Source organism: Agelaius phoeniceus, chromosome Z (assembly GCF_051311805.1).
Source record: "Agelaius phoeniceus isolate bAgePho1 chromosome Z, bAgePho1.hap1, whole genome shotgun sequence".
NCBI lineage: Eukaryota > Metazoa > Chordata > Aves > Passeriformes > Icteridae > Agelaius > Agelaius phoeniceus.
Genome location: NC_135303.1, coordinates 45232932 through 45251615, shown reverse-complemented (window position 1 = coordinate 45251615; position 18684 = coordinate 45232932). Strand labels below are relative to the sequence as shown.

General features: G+C 34.2%; 1 protein-coding gene across 1 annotated transcript in view; it reads right to left on the bottom strand.

Moving 5' to 3' along the window:
* Positions 1 to 14837: 14837 nt before the first annotated feature.
* LOC143692237 (uncharacterized) overlaps positions 14838 to 18684 on the bottom strand; it is a 102141-nt gene continuing 98294 nt past the window's right edge. Inside the window, exon 3 of the mRNA XM_077172072.1 lies at positions 14838 to 17440. The gene's annotated coding sequence lies outside the window, so the exon portion shown is untranslated. The remainder of the gene's footprint in view (positions 17441 to 18684) is intronic.

The window sequence follows — 18684 nt, the reverse complement described above, 5'->3', positions numbered from 1 at the left end:
GGGAATGATAAAGACTATTCTAAGATAGCATTTGGTCAGAAATCTTGTCATCAATTTTGAATGACATTTCTATCAGGAACACTGCAAATCACATTGACTCCTTCACTGAGTGTCCTATTGACTTATTTTGTTGCAGTCGGCTCAGGCTGGGGTGCATTGATGCATATTTGAAAGCCTCTTCATCTCAGCTACAATGTATTATTTAAAAATGTCAAGCCTATTTTGCTGTTCCTGGAAAATAAATGATTCTCTCTGAGCTCCTAACATGTACACGGAATCTTCTCTCACTAATTTTCTTAAATTATGTATTTCATTGCTGTCTGCTGTAGATATAGGGTGACTGTGTAATTTTTTTCTAGCCCACTATTTCCATATTCACAGTTCCTCATTTAACTTTTTGGTAGGGATATATGGATATATATATATTTGGTGGTACATGCACATATATATATATATAAATTTGGGAGATATGTGTGTCACGGTCACCATACACACGCACACACACGCGCACACACACACACACACACACACACACACACACACACACAGAGTTTGATGCTGGCATCCTTAACCTGTCTATTTTCAAACCTAGGACTCCCTGGTATTTTTTGGTGTGGTCCAGGATCCTGAATGTATTTCTTTTCAAAAGAGTTGAACTCCAAGCAACAAACTTTGGCAATTAGTTTTTCATGGTTACTAGTTCAGAATGAAATATCTTCTGTTTTGTATTTGTTCCTGATACCTTTAATTCATGACTTAATGCACCAAAAATGACAGTGAGCAGCAGATTTCTCTCCAGGCATCCTGCCTTTCTCTAGAAATCTCACATGTCTCCCCACCTATGAACAAGTTGCCTCTTTTTCCTGTCTAAAGAGCTCCAGCTTCTTTGTTCATTACTTATATGTAAGCAGTTCTGTACTCCTTCGTCATACACTGTTAATAGATATTTTGCTGCTTTGGACTCCTACAGACCTCTAGTCTCGCTTCCATCTGGATCTGCCAAAAGTTTTGGCTATTCCTTTCATTATCTTTTGCCTAATGTGTACTCTCATTTAATTCTCAGATATATTCTTTGACAAGTCCCAATGAAAAATGTTTCTTAAATGTGAGATTTTATTCCCACAGAGGAATTTAATGCAGAAAATACATTAAGTTTCACTGCAAAACTCTTATCTTCTCTAAATGTTCGGGGGTTTTTTTATTTTTTTTTTATATCCAGGCAATCAATTGGCTCTACAGACTCTGTGGCAGGCTTCCCTGGGCTTCAGAGGATTTAATATTACATTTATTTTGTTAATTCTTAATTTTTAAATTATTTTAATTAAATTTGAGAGAGTTTATGATTATTTTTATTTCTTCTCTCTTAGTAAATAGCTTCAGTCTTTTGAAGATTGTCTTCTTGCTTCAAATTAGCACCCTTTACCTTGCTGGGAAACCATGCTATCTTCATTTTTTGTTTTCTCAAATATTACCTTTATTATAAGGTAATATTTATTATACCAAAACCTGTTATAGGGGTTACTATGAAGAATTATTTTTAAATATTCCAGAAGTTTTCTTAAAGATAATAATTTCTTATTAACAAGCTTCCTGCTTTTTTGTTAATTTTCATTGTTGGTGGTTTTTTGATCTGTTTTGTTTGTTTGCTTTTTTTATTTGTCACCTTTTTTATTATCAGAACTGTGGTGGCTTTTAAGCTATACATCAGTTAGCATTGCCTTCCTAATCAGCAGATCTGTATGAAAGGTAAATACTCATCTTTTCTCCCAGGTCCTTTACTCTCCTGGAATTATCTGTTATTCACTGATGCAGTCAGTTTCTTTGGACTTGATCTAGAGATCAGCTGGGGCATGGACAGAGAAAATTACTCAAAAAACCCCAGCATGGCCTATTTTCAAGATCTTGGGGTTTTTTTAACTCAGTATTGGAATAGCACAACAATTACTTTCTTTCATCATTCTTTTAGTGTGCCTAATGTGTTTAGTTCAGGACCAAGTGATTAGTTCTCCTGTACATTATTTTAAGATGATGCACTACATCTGTAGAAGACCAGGTACCAGTGATTTGGTTTCCATGTAAATGTAATAGACCTTTTATTTTTTCTTCCATTTCTAATCAGTTTCTATTCTTTACCCTGCCAATTATCTGAGGTCAAAACAAAACTAAACTAAAAACCCAAAGAAAAACAAACAATCAAAACCAAACAAAAGCCACAAAAGCCCCCAACTTTTATTTTTACCTAGAATGGAAGTATCATCCCAAACTGAATCACATTCTTCAAAGTTGGCCATCCTGTACTTCTGCCTTTGTAGTTGGACCACTTATAAAATTCATTGCTTGGAAAACATATGAAAGCAGAGAAAGGGCACTCTTTACACTGCTTCAGCCAGAAGTTTTATGACTATTTCAAAATGCAGAGAGGAAGCAGTGCAACTATGGAGTTATGCTGGAAACACAAGGTTGAACTAATTTCAGAAAAGCAGAATTTTCTGAAGTACATGAAATATTTTAGGAAAGCAAATATGACAAAATGAAGAGTAGATTGGGCCACTAGAGATCTGGTAGTTCAAATCCAGGCAAAAGGCATTGAAGGAGAGACCAGCAATGAAAAAAGCAGTGGAAGACCTTGTGTGAAGTGAGAGAGAATTTGGGATATCATCCAAATATTTTCTACAGTTGTAGCTGCTATTCTCTCCTTCCATCTAATAGGTTTCCTTGGTCATAGAAACTTTGAGGTGTTTTTGTATCTCCAGATCTGTCAAAAATCTGTAATATTACCTGACAAAAGGAGAATGCTGTATGCGAGTTATACATTACAAAAATTACGTTTCTAAACTTCTCTTGCCCTATTTGTTTGAAATAACTCACACTGAAGAATCTAGCTTAGAGCTCTGTGAAGGCATATATCCCTTATAGTTCAGCAGGAGAGTTCATTTACCATCTACTAACCTCCACAAGGACACCATCGCAATTTAAAAATCGGATTACTTGATTTGCAGTTGATTTCCTGAGTCAGACTCAGGTAAGTATTTTCAGTGGGCTCAGAAAACCACAGTCACTAATTTCTCTGTCCTCAACACTCTTTCTCTTAGCGTTTTCCTCCTGTTACCTTGTACAGCATGCATGACCAGAGCCAAAGTAACTCACTGTCCAAAAAAATTCTTGATACAAGGTTATTTTTGCAGAATCATTTATTAAAATATTTTTAATTAACTTCTATGTGATTTTCTCAAAGATTCTGAGGGCAAAATGATGTTCAGACATAGGATTTGAGATTAATAAATACATTGTAAGAACTGAAGAGACTCACCTGTAAGAACCAAATTTGATTTCCTTCATGACATAAAACAGTAATTTCCATAGCATATCCAAAATTTCTCATTGAAATTGAAATCCAGTTAAGGAAAACTCTCCACTCAGGTCATCCTTGTGAAAAAACAGACTTCTCTGTATCCATTTTTGGGGTATAAAAAATCTGATCCTTTAACTTGTGTCATGAATAAATGTATCAAAATTGCTTAGCATATAGATGAAATGAAGTAAATATTTTAATGCCATTCTGGCAGTTTTAATGTATGCAGTCTCCAAAAATTTCAAACCAAAATTGTTTCATTTAGGCTTTCCTGAATTATTAGCTTAGGTTCTTTTTTTAATTTATTTACATGAAACTAGTCAACAACTTAAATGAAATTTTCAATTAATTTCAAGTAATTTAGAGCTCTAGGTACTTTCTCACCCGTGTGTGAATTAAATTCTGAATAAATGTAACAACTGACTGTTTGTTTTGACTATTTGGACTTTAAATATTAGTATCACAGTTTTAAAACTTCAGACATGGATAAAAATATTTGACATCTGAAGAGCTCTCTGTCCTCAGAGGGAAACAGAACATTGGTCTCATGAATCACTGTAAAGTTGCTTATTACATGTATCCTCTCTTATGAACAGTGAAACTAAGTCAAACTGCTATACACAGCAAAATTGAAGTCCTGTCCCACATATAATTTCAAGAGGTGAAAATGTTTATACATATTTTATTTTTACTGATTTTTTTTTTAATTTCCCTAACTCCAGATGTTATTCTTTATAAATTCTTCCAAATGTTTAGTCAATGGTAAAGGTTGGAAATTTTCACTTGTTAATTTATTTCTGTATCAATTGCCATATCTCAGCTGAAGAGATATTTTGTTGTTAGAAACTTTTTTCATGCAACCACTGAAGAAAAAGTTTTCACAGAAGATGAAATGCTGCTGTGGAAAAGCATATCTTTATTAAAAAAGCAAAAAGCCTGAAATTTTGCAAATGCATAGACAAAAATTAATTGGTGCGGAGATTCAGCTGCATCTGTCCACTAGACTTCAGAGGCAAAATGAAACTGCTTAATTTAATCCATCTGCTCCCTAGAATGAATCCAGTGTCAGTAGCACTGACATGACATGCTGTAGCATGTCATCCTACAGCACTGGCATAATTTCAAAGAGTTTCTAGTTTTTTTCTACTAATAATATATTTCTCAGCTGTCTTTTCAAAAAACATATATAACTGGTTTTCTTTATTCTTTTTAAATAATTTTTAATTATTTTGGGAGACAACTTGCATAATTTACACAATAGTTTACACAATATAAGTCCATAGTATCTACATAACATTTTTCTTGTAAATTTGATATTCTAAATTGCATATTTTTAAAAAGCAGAACAAATGTCCTTGCTTGGTATAACACAGTATAGGTTTACTATTAAAGAATACGAAACATGGACCATTTTGACCATGCAAAATTTAACTAATAAAATATATTCATTCAGTTAAACCTAAAAAAATTTTCTCCATTGTTTTTAAGACACAACATATTTTATATTTTTAAGGAGTTTTCAAGCAGAATTGTTCAAGAATAACGCTGGAGAACAGAGGCAAGAATTCAACCTTTATTCCCGTTTTGGACCAAAATATATTCCCACTTCATCCAGAGGTAAAGATTTGTTTATTCATTTTATGCTAAAATAAAATGCATCTTTATATCAATCTCTCCTCATATTACTTCTCAGATAAATAATTATAATTGATGATTGCAGTCAATGAGCTACATGAACTGTGTGCTTCTAAGTCTGGTCAGAAGTGATTAGAAGCAATTTCAGATAAATTGTAGTAAGCTGTGAATAGTCTTCTAGGTCAAAAGGTAACAAAAGTATAAGAGACTGCTTAGAAGAATAACAAAAACATTTTCAGAGAAAATACTTTTCAGGAAAAAGTATAGCTCTTTAAGGCTGATTTTCTTGGACTTGTTGTTACGAAATCTACCCCTGTAGTTTTAGTTTCCTGGATGTCTGAGTGGATGTTGATTTGGATCTTTGGAGAAGAAAAAACTTTTTGATATTTTATTTAGCTGGCAAAGTTTCCTAAGAGACAGTTGTCCTAGAGAAGTAATTTGATAACATCTGATCATATTTTTCATCTATGTCATGCATTTGGTTCCAGGAATAAAATTACCAGGAAAAGTTTAAGAATGCAGGTAATTTGTATTACATTGATCTGTATGTCTCTGAGTATACGCATCCTTATATTTTCAAGTCTGAAATTCAAATTCTATGACAATGCCATTTTGTAAAGTGAGAAGCTAATTTCACAGAGTATTATGTTTCTGCAGTGCAGGAGGACCTTTACGTATAGATTCTTGTGTTGCTAAGAAAGCCATTATGCAGCAGCAACTATTTAGGATAAATTTGCTAAGCACTGTCATTTTACCTGGCACCTCCATAAATGCTGCCACATCATTAACTCAACTCTGACATAATTTCTTTAGTCTGTCTACTAAAGGTAATGTGTTACTGAGTCTCAGGGTGCATATATATCACTGCCTGATGTGGATCCAGACTTCCAGTCTTTACCTCATTAGGCTTATATTGCACATCCTGGCTGCTTTTTGGGTACTCTTTGCATATGCCTTGTCTCTGTGTTTTTTCTTGTGCTTGTGTTATCCTGCTTACAGCTCTTTCATATTCTCTCCTACTTTTGATTACTTAAAGGTCAGGTAACAGAGTAATTTTAGAATATTTTTCTGTGTAGATTTTAACCTGTGAGAATGTAATTCTCTTTTCCATTGATTTTACAATATTTTTAAAATATAAAACCAGCATTTAGGTATTTTGCAGAAAATGCAATACCTGCAGTTCACTATATTTTTCCTGTGTATTTGTTTGCTACAGCTTCCTAAAACTTGTCAAATTAAAGAAAATCATGTTGACTTTTCTAAAAGGGCTAAAAAATGTCATAAGAATTAGGTTTTAAATACAGTCTATACTTATTTAAATGTTTAATTATTTTTTTAATGGGTTTTTCTGATTTTACTAGTTTTTCCATAGGTAATTCTGGTCTTAGTGGCTTTTTGAGGCATGATTCCACAAGTTAAGAATTTTAAAAAATTTAAAAAGAGAGAGAAAAATTAACCTGCTCAAAATTATGACTAGATGCAAATATCTGATTTAGATAAGTAAGGAAAATAAAACATATTCTTTAATGGGGCTTTTGATTCTTACAAACCTGTTAATTATTTTTGATGCACTTCATCAGAAAGAAAATTATTGCCTTCTACCTAACAATAAGGAAAAAAATCCATACTGCCATCATCCAAAATAAAGACACCAACAAACACACAAAAAACACCCACTTCAGTTTGGCAAGTAATGTTTTTCAGTGCTGTGGGAGATGCCCACATGCCACCACCATGTATTGCAACACTTCCTTGTGTGCTCATACAATACTTGGGAGATAACACTGCTGTCTCCTTAGGCATTCCTCAGTTTTATGACAACTTGTTGCTAACTTTAGGACAGAAACTGAGTGATCATCAGCCTTTGGGAAAACTACTCCCACAGGTAGGTGGTGGAAGGTTGCAGCTTATAATGTTCACCTCTGAGTGTGCACAACAATTATTGAAACAAATGTTAATGTAATGAGAAGTTAATCAGAAACAAGAACCTGAAGAAATGAAGTCAACACAAGTTGATTACCAAAATACTGTTTTCAGATCAAGAAAGATACAGGAAAAACAGGTGAAGGAAGTTACCCTGTGAGTATTTTCCATGTTGTTATGAAAAACTGAGTTAAAGCCAGGCCTTGTAAGTATGCAGATTTCTTCACTTGCATTATATGAATTAAGACTTTAAAAGCAAACTGCAGACATCTACTACTGAAACTAAAGTTCATATGCAGTCTTCTAGTCATCATTTAATGAGTTGTTTGATTCTGTCAGTATTGTATTTGCTGGAAATGTCCTGACAAAGGCAGGAAAAATGTATCTGATTCCGTGTTCTCAGAAGGCTAATTTATTACTTTAAAATACTATATTGTATTAAAGAATACAGAAAGGATACTTTCTGAATGCTAAAAAGATAATGAAAACTCGTAACTCTTTCCAGAGTCTCGACACAGCTTGGCCCTGATTGGCCAATGAGTGAAAACAACTCACACCAGAATCCAATGAAACAATCACCTGTGGTAAACAATCTTCAAACACATTGCACATGAGCAAAACAGAGGAGAAGCAAACGAGATAAGAATTGTTTTCCTTTTCTCTCAGGCTTCTCACCTCACCCTTCCTGGGTGAAGGGATTTTTTCAGAGAATGTGAATGCCACATGTCAGCTTTTAGATTTTGTGGGATAGCAACCCAGCTTTTTAAAAGGAGAAGAGTGCTAACAAAAAACCCAAACAAACAAATCCTGCCCCCCACCTCCCCCCTGCACTGTATTTTCCCAATTAATTAATCAAGGATTGCATTATAATTGTTGTCTAACTATTTCTCCAACAAAACAGGCAATCAAACAGCAATATATAGTAACTTAATATATCATGCTGAGAAAGAATATAGAATTTATTTAATAAAATTTTATATACAACCTGTATATTTTTGTTACTGAAAAATGTTAGTAGAGCAATGCAACAGGTAAGAAAAAAGCTTATGAAAGAGTCAACCCACATAAAAAAAAAAGAGAAAGCTCTTTTAAATCATTTCTCTGAGGCAATGGTGAAAAACAAGTTTGGACATCAAAAGGGATGGGATATAAAAATGAAAATCTTTGTCAGGATGAGATGAAAGATATTGACTGAGAAGGACAAAAGTAGCAATGCTCTAAAAGCCTGTAGCACTTCAGCACTGTGTGTTTTGGCCAAAGCCAGACTAGAGCATGACAAACCAACCTCTGAGGACTGTTCCAAGGATTGCAAAATGTGACTTTGTGTAGACAAACGGTCTGAGCCATTTGTCAGTGCACTATGCTTCAACAGGCTCAGCCATATAACCTAGACATTCTTGGAGTATTCCTTGTGTGCTTGAGCAAGCACATCAATTCAGTGTCTCTCTTGGGTGACATGGAATTAAATTCAGTAATGACATCAGCAAGCACCATGTGAGAGGCTGATATGTAATGGTTAACAGTTTAAACATTGTTATGAAGGACTGTTTGCCCATTATGGCAAAACTCTATAAAGAATCTGCAACCACCAAAGCCCACCCCTCCCTGAGGGGAGCCTTGGACTGTGAGTTAAGCCACCTAAGGGAATTCGAGATAAGATAAAGATGACATTATTTTTCAATTACTCAGGTCTAAGGAGAAGTGAAAAAGCCTGTGGAAGAAGAATATATATGCAAGAAAGACAAACCCAGCAGCTGTGCTGAAAATTAACTCTGAGTGAGTTCAGAGTGCCAACACAGGCCTCCAGCCTCATAAAATTCACAGACCAGAGAGCTAAAAAGGTGAGCTGTTTCTCACCATACCATATTTGCAAATGCATTACTGTGAAATTAAATTTTAGTAATTGTGGCCAGGCTTTGGTTCAGCCTTAACCCTGTAAGGTAGAGAAAGCCATATTTTCCTTTTAATCAAACTTGTAAAAGTAAAAATAAAACAAATACAGTTTAATGGGTAAGTGCTATTGGTAAAATTTTTCACTGGGAAAATAGCTGATTTTTTTTTTTCTCTCTCTGTCTTTCTTTTGTTTAACCACACTTGGGCAATGGGGTCCAACTTGGATGACTTGACATACCTAAGAATGTTTGGTCTGTATATTTCAATGTTCTTTTCAATTGTATTAGGCACATATGTTCCTATGCGAGATCAAGGTAAAAACTGTGATTTAGGAAAACTTTCTGTCCTTCATGATAAAAAACCTTTTCCTTAAAGCAAAAAATAAGAGGTTGTGGATGTCTGGATTATTTAGATTTAATAACAAATAGAGAACACTTTGTAATTGAAGTATTTTTAAAAAATACAAAAAGTTGAATTGGAAAGGACGTGTTACACATATTGAACTAAAATTGGCTGGTGACATTAGGAAGCTGATGGTTCATTTTTAATGGAAGTAAAATTAGACTTGTGAGGATGAGGGATTTTGAGGTGTTTTCCATATTTTTTGCTACTTTTTTCTTCCAAGTGGACACTGTTGATTAAGCTGTGCTCATAATTCCTGTCTTGTCTTATAATTATTACTGGAAATAGTCTTTTTCATTCACAAACCAGTCAACCAACCAAAAAAAAACCCAAACTGAGAAAAAAAAAAACCCTAAAGTTGAACATTGTTATTGATTCTGTACCAGAATTCATAGACCATGTCCAATGACATGCAGGAGCTCCAACTCTTGTTTCATCTCTGCTATTGATATCTGTCCTGGACTCACTGAACACATATCTGTAGAAAGTTCTAAATAGTGGAAAAGCTCAAACCAGACATCTGTTCTAAATTTTATTCCCAGATCACAGTTATAAAATTAATCTGGAAAGTTTCTTTCATTAATCAACTCTGAATTTTGAAGCTGTTACTTGAAATGTAAAAGGGAGGATCGGTTGTCAAAGTGCCCTTGGTTTATGACTGTCAGGAGTCACTGTCCTTTAAATGACAAAATGGGGTTGGAGTTTTAAAGAGCAAAAGCCTTATAAGGGTTATATTTTGATTGACGAGTTACATTATGACTGTTATTATAGCAGAGACCTGGATAACTATAATAATTAGCCTGTCAGCTCAATTGTTACTCTTCATTAAAAATGAATGTGAGGGAGCAATTAATCTCACATCTTTAGCATCATTACACTGTTCTGTTACTGCAGTTATGTGCAGTTCAATATGTCAATTAATCTTCAGAACAATATTATTTTCTAATTTAAGTCTTTCCTTATTTTGATGTTGCACTCAAAGAGCAACATTAAAGTTTGAACATCCTAGACAAAATAAAATTGTTGAAATGGAATCAGAGTTGAAATTTCCACCTCAAAGTATAAAAATTTAAAATGGACATCATTATTGTCCCGCAAATCAGGCCTTGCATATCTTAGTACTTCTCTGCAAGGAATAAAAAGCCAGAAGATTATAGGTAATGGAGAAAGAGCGCCTAGGCTTACAAAAGTGAAAGAGCAGCTGGGCTACTTTGTTCTTTCTCTGCCTTCTTTATGTTTAACTTCGTAATTGAGCCAAGTGGAAGAAGCTTTGCAAACCCAGAAAATTAAACCTGAATTTGGCTACATAGTCATGTCAACTTGTACTCCTGAGACTCTGGAACTCAGGATCCTGTGTGGGTGAAGCAAAGCAGCAAGCAGGACTAGAACCCTGATCTTCCTGAGAGCTATCTTCAGCCTCTTCAAAGACCTCCTTGGAGGTATCCCACAGGACAGGAGGCCAGAAGAGAAGGCAGTCCAAGAGTGCTGGGCAATATTCAAGCATCCCTTCCTCCAAGCTCAAAACCAGAGTATCCCCATGGTGAAAAAATCAGGCAAGAGGTTGCTGAAAATCTGCATGGACAAGGGAGCTTCTAGGAAATCCCAGCTAGAAGAAAGATATTTATGGGATGTGAAAAGTGGACAGGACACATGGAAGGACTGTAGGAATATAATCACAATACTCAGAGATGTGACAATGGCCAAGGCTCACTTGGAATTGGGTCTGACAAGCGACATCAAGGACAACAGGACGGGATTTTACAAGTACATCAGCAGCAAAAGGAATACCAGGGAACAGATGGAGCCACTGCTGAATTAGATGGGTGTCCTGATAATGGAAGGTGCAGAGATGTTAATGAATAAATATTTAGTACTCCTCTTTGTATGTAGTACACACTGACCAAGGCACATTTCAGAAGTATGTCACTGGGGAATCATTAACACCAAAATAAATTTCAAGCTGGAAAAACCATAAAATTTTGACTAAATAACTTTTTGAACATGTCAAACAAAAGAAAAAAAAAAGAAGTTAAATTGGCCTTTAGGATATGTTAAACTTTTATATTCATTCAACTCAGAAGTGCATTCTGATTTTTGCTCTTCAGCAAGAGAAGAAATCTATTCACCTTCTTTGTCAGCTAAAGGAATATCTGTAAAGAAACTAGCAGGAATTTTTTCCAGTGCTCAACAGGAGACACTTTCCATGTGGGTAATATCTGAATTATCTGAAGAGCTGTTGAAGAACAGAGAAAATTTTGCTATGACTGTATGCATTACTCTTTTTTTCCCGTGTCTACTTAAAAAGTGAACTGATTAAAACAGAGCAAAACTTCCTTGGCAGAATTGTGAAACACTTCAAGTTCATTGTCAACCAGATGAGACACCAGATAGATTTAAACTATCAAATTCAAGACTTTCAAGACTGTTTCTCTCTCACATACATTTACATATATATATATATTTCTGTGTATATATATACATATAGAAAAAATTGTTTCAGATGTTTAGTCATTAAAAATAACTAATCTATACAGTACAAATACTAGTATTTTTCATCCCAAAGTTTTCCAATAATATATTTTTATTAACAGATACAGATGCTCCAAGTTAGATCTCTTGAATAAAGAATTTGAAGTTGTCTATTCACTGAAAAGAGAGGCAGAACAAAATTAATTTTCCAGTCAAGGTCAGGTGGAAGGGCATTTATCAGTTAATGTAGATTATTAAATGTAATAAAATAGCCCTTTTTTTAGGAATTGTAGTCTGGTAGACTGCAAATGGAGCATGAGAGCAGCAGATTGAAATTGCCTGATCAGCTTACCTTTGTAGGGCACTTTTGGCTCACTATGGAAAATGGAAGAGATCTCTGAGAGGGTTTTCATTTGGTAAGATTAATGGGAGTGAAGAAAATATAAACAATATATGAAGAAAAATTCCTAACACCATAGGAGATAATACATTAAGTCAGCCTTGGTGACCAACACTTCCACCAGTAATATATTGAAAACATTGTTGTTTCATGTTTATGAAAGAAAAAAAAAAAAGGAAGATAATGGCCTTGCAGAGAAGAGTCAAATTTGTAAAAATAATATTTTTTTCTTTTTCTTTCTCTGATAATGTGGGCAATAGCTCCATGAAGCTGGGTTTGAAATGGTTCATCTGAGTAAAAAGTCAAATACTTTTCTGGTATCAGGTAACTGATTTTGAAAACAAAGCAATCAAAATGGAAAGACAAAAATAATTCTTGCTTAAATAAAAATAGAAATGTAAATTGCAAATCTCCACCTCATAGTTAATGACTATGCAAGATTATGCATTTTGTGCAGCTTATTTAGGATCAAAGTAGTAGGAGGCTGATTTTTCAGAAAGGAATCACTGGTTATTTTCTTTGACAATTATTTTTAGCCTGGATAACATACATATTTATTGAATGTTCATTGTTTGTCTGTGAATCAGGATTAAATTTAATACAGACTTCATAAAATATACTCACTTTGAAGTAGTTTTTTTTTAATAGCAAGCAAACATTTGCTGTAAAGAATGCAGTTTTAAAAAGGAGACAGTAAATATTATGTTAAACTGTATTTCCTTTATGACACAACTCTTTCAGTTTTGCCCTTTCCTTCTTTAAACCATAGGCATATCAAATCAAATAATTAAAAATTATCCTTATTGAGCACATAAATCCAGTGTTCAATTTATTATTTTAGAAATAATTTTCGAAGCAGCTGAAATTTGAATTAATTTTGTATTATGTTCGCGTACTTGAAGAAATTTGGAGTCTTTATATTGTTTCAGCTTTTATTTTGTTTTGCTTGTTTATATTGGTTCAGACATTCTCTAACTTGTCTTGCACAGGTTTCCTGGGGCCAGAGGATATTTTAAGGACATAAACTGGTATCCTTACTTTCTAAGAACCAGTAAAAATAAAAATTATTAATATATCCACTTTTTATTCCTAATTTTTTACAGATCTGTTGGAGAGGTTGTGAGGACTTTATGTGAAGAAATATGTAATTATTTCTTTTGTCTTAATTTGCCTTTCATCCACCTTCTGTCTTTTGAAAAAGGAGTGCAAAATGACAATGAATTGCACATGAAAGGCTTGGCAGCCAGTGAAATTGATTTGCATGCATTATCAAGTGAGTGTGAAAAATCCAAGCTGAAAATGAAAATAGTGATATCTCAGCAACAAGTTGACAGAAAGTTAAATCCTTCATAATGCTACAGTGATGCAGACAGATGAGTATATAAGAGTTAACAACAGACACCTCTTTGCTCTCACATTTATTTCTAATTCCCATCATAGTAAGAAATGCAGAATTTAGGTTAGATGTGTATAGCAGCTGTATTCTTAAATCCTTGCTTCTAAGTAATGCTCACAGTACTACTTTGTAATGTAACCATGCTTCTATTTGTTCAACATTTTGTCTGATTACTTATTAAACTACTGAGATAAACATGATAATAAAATTATTCTATGTACTTGCATGCTTGTTAAATCTGAGAGACGAATGAATGACCGTTGGTTTCTCTATAGCAATAAATACCACAATGCCATTTGTGGACTATCAGAGGGAGGATTACTGTGTCAGTCTTATTAGAACATCACCATTCAAGCTTTGAAATATGGGATTTGTCAGTTTAATATCAAACACACAGCCTGAGTCAACAGTGCATGGCAATGGAGATTTTAAAATAAAGGAGGAATTAAGAATACACTCACACACAATCTATAAACTTGTCTTTATACTTGTATGTACTGCTTCATTTAAAAGTGAGCAGATTTGGGTTGCTCTGGGAGTTTTTCTCTCAATTTAGCAATTCATATGTAGGTTCATATTAATTCTGAGACAGTCTCTTGATGCAGAGTGGTGCTGAAAGTGTCATTACTGAAGTCAACCTTTTAAAGTAAAATAAAATCAGATTTGCTCCACAGAAAATCTGAAGCTCTAACAGACTGGTCTTTTTATTTGTATCTTTTCAGCTTTTTTGTTGTTTTTTGTTTGGTTGGTTGGTCGGATTTTTTTTTTAATATTATCATGCTAGCTAATCATAAAATCTATTTCTGACATCAAGATACTTTTCCAGAGTGCTTAAGGACAGATTTTTAATGTTTCATTTTCTTCAATCACAAACAAGGTTTTGCACATCCTCTGAAGCAAATGCAGCAGTTGTTCAGAAAAGGCACAGAAGAGTGGAAATAAACTTGTAAATGGGGAAAACAGACTTTAGACATAATAGGTGAAGGGACACAGGCAGAGGAATAAGAAAAATAATGGTAACTAAAATGAGGAAAAATAAAATTAAAGGGACACAATGACAAAGAATGTTGGTTAGGCTATAATAAAAGTTCTTTACTTTTGCAAAGAATATGACTCTTGATTTTTTTAAACGTCCACTTTTTTTCTGCTGGACTCACATGCTAATCAGTCACAGTGATACGTAATGGATTTCCCTCTCTAAATAACTTATAAGAGTGGGACCCCTACAATTATTTTTAGGGGTCGTTTGTTTGAACTAAAAAGGGTATAAAGAAAATTACAAAACACAGGTGTATCATTCTTTTGCAAATTAAAAGAATAATTTGGCACCTGTATAGTGAAAAAGAACATCAATACCTTAAATATAAGCTGAATAGACACCTTAAAAGTCAAAGACACTTGGGTCTTGTTTAAGTCCTGAGTATGATTCCAGCCCTCTGGGGAGGGGAGGGGTGGGGTGGGTTCTCAAGAGGGCAGAGTTGGCATTCAAATAGCACATTGAGCCATAGAATGATGGATGATGGTCACAGCACTAAGATCTAAAGGTCCATTACATAAAGATATTTCCTTATGGACATATTTTATGAGTACCATCATTCTAGTATGTTGAAAATGTACTTGAATCATTAAAAGTCACTTTCACCTTCTGATTTCTCTTGCTAAAATGTAATACCTTGTTCTCAACAGTCACTTGCTAAGAAGTATTAAGGATTATAAAAAATGAACTTCTGACAAGTGTATTTGCAAGCAATCTGCATCTTTGCAGTAGGATGCTGCCTTTAATGTCATTCTGCATATTACTTGATTTCTATCCACCTTTCAAGACACTTAGGCAAAGCGTTAAATATGTTTATCAAATACAAAACAAAACCTAATAAATATTAATTGCTAGGTTCTTTCTGTCATCACTGCATCATGGAAGGGACCTGTCACTTATGAAATGGAGGGACTTCAGTTATTTGGAGACTTTCTTTTTAGATATAATGGGCCAGTTTATGGCAGTTCCGGATTGGGCTCTTGGCTGCAACTTAAATGAAGTTCTGATGTAGAGATGTAGATAAGAAGAGTCTGCTGAGCTCTCTGCCCGCTGTGACATAACCCTGTTACAGGGGCAGGCACAAATTCATGACTGGAGTTGGCAAAGTGAGGGGAAATTCTGATGCTGGCACCTGGGAGGGCAGTTATGTGAGCACAGAAAAGTTAACAGTTCTCACTGCAGTTTGCCAGCATTGGGATATAAAAGAAGTCTTTCCTCGGTTATGGTCAGGGTGAGATATATTCCCCGTGTTGGTAATTAGAGTAGATAAAAGTTTCTTTTTGAGGCTGACCAAAACCCTAATTTACTGCTGAATGGAGGAGGAGAAATACACTGAACATGGATAAACCATGTCTGAGATCTAAACACTTTATGCAGGAAACAATTAGAATAAGATATGCAGCAGACTCTAAGTTCCCTGAAACTGAGAAACAAGATTCTTAAATGCCAATTCACACTTTTCCTTTTTCTTATTTTCCTCAATGTTTTCTACTTTGAAAACAGTCATGTGAATGTTGGCTGATCCAACTTCTCTGACAATTTCCTGGTTATGTCTGTGTCCAACTTTATGGAACTTTTCATCTATGCAGGCCTGTTGTATTGTGAAGAGCTTACTCTCCTGATTTGAATACAGAACACAGCGTTAGCAATAAAATCTCTCTGAGCAACATGAACAAGAAAAGAAACTAAGAGTGAAGGAACCAAATTTCAAAATTAAAGTTTTGTTTATATGGTAACATGATATAAACCTGTTAGGCATTTACTAGGGCCCTCAAGAAGGAAAGAATTGCTTTTTACTCTGAGACTTTTTTATCATAAGGCTTTTTTTATTCCCTTAAAGTATCTGTGTAAAAAGTAATATATAACTAAAATATAGTCTGAAAATATCACAGGATGTAATGAAAGACTCACAAAAGCTTGTTGACATAAAATTTATGCATTTGCAATGAGTTTCCTTATAATGCCAAATTGTGGAAAATTAATAATTTTTATTTTCCTTTGCAAAATGCATTTGATATGTCTTGCCAGCAACTTCACTAACTTTACAGTGTGGTTTTGCACCTAGATACTGACAATAAAATTAACTTCTGTTCATCTCTGCTTGCTAAAGAGGTCTGTCTTTGTAGAGATAATATTCTAAGAAAATATGATCATATAGCTTTTGTTTTTCTTAGCAGTCCTTGTTTCACAACCCTTTCTGAAATCCATTGATAAGTCTTTGCCCTACGAAAGCAGTACTGTGGATTTGTGTATTCTATGGATATCATCATATTGGTACCATGAAAAACAAAGGGGAAAGAGCTGGATTTTATTTCAAGTTTGCTAGATTTAGGACAAGGAGTAAGGAATCATTTTACATGTGGAGAACAAGCCACTGCCCCAGAAACTATGTTCTTTGAACTTAGAGTTCTACTTTGCCTATTTCAGTACTGCTTTTGCTCTATATTTGCCATTTAATATCTAGAAGTATAAATCAAAAAATCCAAATGTTCATCAGCTTTTAAGTCAGAAAAAGACCTGTGTTAGCTACAAAAAACAATACAATAAAGTTTATAATAAGTTATTTCATAAAGAAATTTCATATGGAGTAAACTAATGGTAACTTCCTAAACATCAATTCATGGAAATCTTAGACTGCAGAGAAACTGCTCACCTACTGTCAGGAAAAAAAAAAGTAGGAAAGAGAAAATTTAAAAAAAAATTAAAAAGGGGGGAAAAAGGAGACAACAGATATAATTGAGCAAATCCACTTTTTTCTTGTGTCTGTATCTTGAAGCAACTGTATTGGAGAGTGCTCTGTTGATCACCCAAACTGCCATTATTCTTGAGCAGGTGCATAGCAGAACTAAATACTTGTGAGTGTCATTTTTCTGCCTGGAATATCCTTCTGGTAGCTTGTGTTGCCATATCAGGTCTACAGTTTTCCTCCATTACCTGCAAAATACATAAAGTCCCAGAACTATGTTTACACATGAGAATAAAATGTTTGTATTTTAAAAATTGCAAAAAGGAAATAAATTTGTATAAAAATGTGCAAAAATCACAGTTTCTTCCACAGGATCTATTAGCTAAAATGCAATTATAAGAATTGGGTTTTATATATAAGCAGTTAATGAAGTATTTGTCCTTTCTGACATTAATTCACTCATAGCATTAATTCAGCATATCTGCTTGTTTGCCTCCATCTTTTCTCTTTGCACTTTTGTCCACCTAACCTCCACAAATGAGTATCATCATGTGGGAAAAAAAGACTGAGAGGAAAATTAAGGAAAAAATGGAACACTACATTTTAACAGAAAATAAATTGTGGTCAACATGGCCAACTCCCCCCACAGAATGAATGATAAGAGGAATGAAGGAGAATAGAAATTTATAGATGCAGCATGGAGATTTGTAGTTATAACAATATGGAAATTACAGGGAGAAATATGTTGCTACTCCTGGGATGAAATCCGGTCAGCATGCCTGGCTTCTCACACAAGCACATGGTAGGGTGGGATGGAAAGAAAGCAGACTGGAGGCACTCTGGCCAGGCTCTCTTCAAATCCTTGCCGAAGAGGAAGCTTGATGGCACCTTGTAGCTGATTAGCTGCATAGGAGCTGTCAGAAAATGGATGTAGAAGATGTCTTTCTGTTGAACCAGCAACTGTGGTGAAATGACTCTCCTCAGAAGTGATACACATCCATCCCAAATTTGCCCTGCTCCCAAGGTACTGTCATAGATTAGATGGATGTCTAAGTGAGAAGTTCACTGGGAATGCTCTTGCAATTAAACACATTAACACATAAACACATTTTTTACATTTGTAAAAAATTCATCTTGATAAAATTTTCCCATATTTTTCAATAACAATTTGAAATTAATTTTATCACTAATTTTTGGAAAAGTAGGAAGTGCCAAAATAATATTAACCATAAGCCAAGACCTCTTGACAAGACAAGGAAGTAAATACAATAGTATCTTTTATGGTAATTCTATCTTAAATATTGCAGTACATCTGAGAAATCCTTCATAATTTTATGTCTACTAGTGGTGTTTAAAGAAGTTCATTTGTTTGCATCATGTACTACTGAACAAAATGTAAAAACAATGGCAATTTATTTATTTGCAAAACACTATTCCAGAAAAAAAAAAGTTTGAAAAATTATATAACATTTTAATGGCTACCACAGTCATT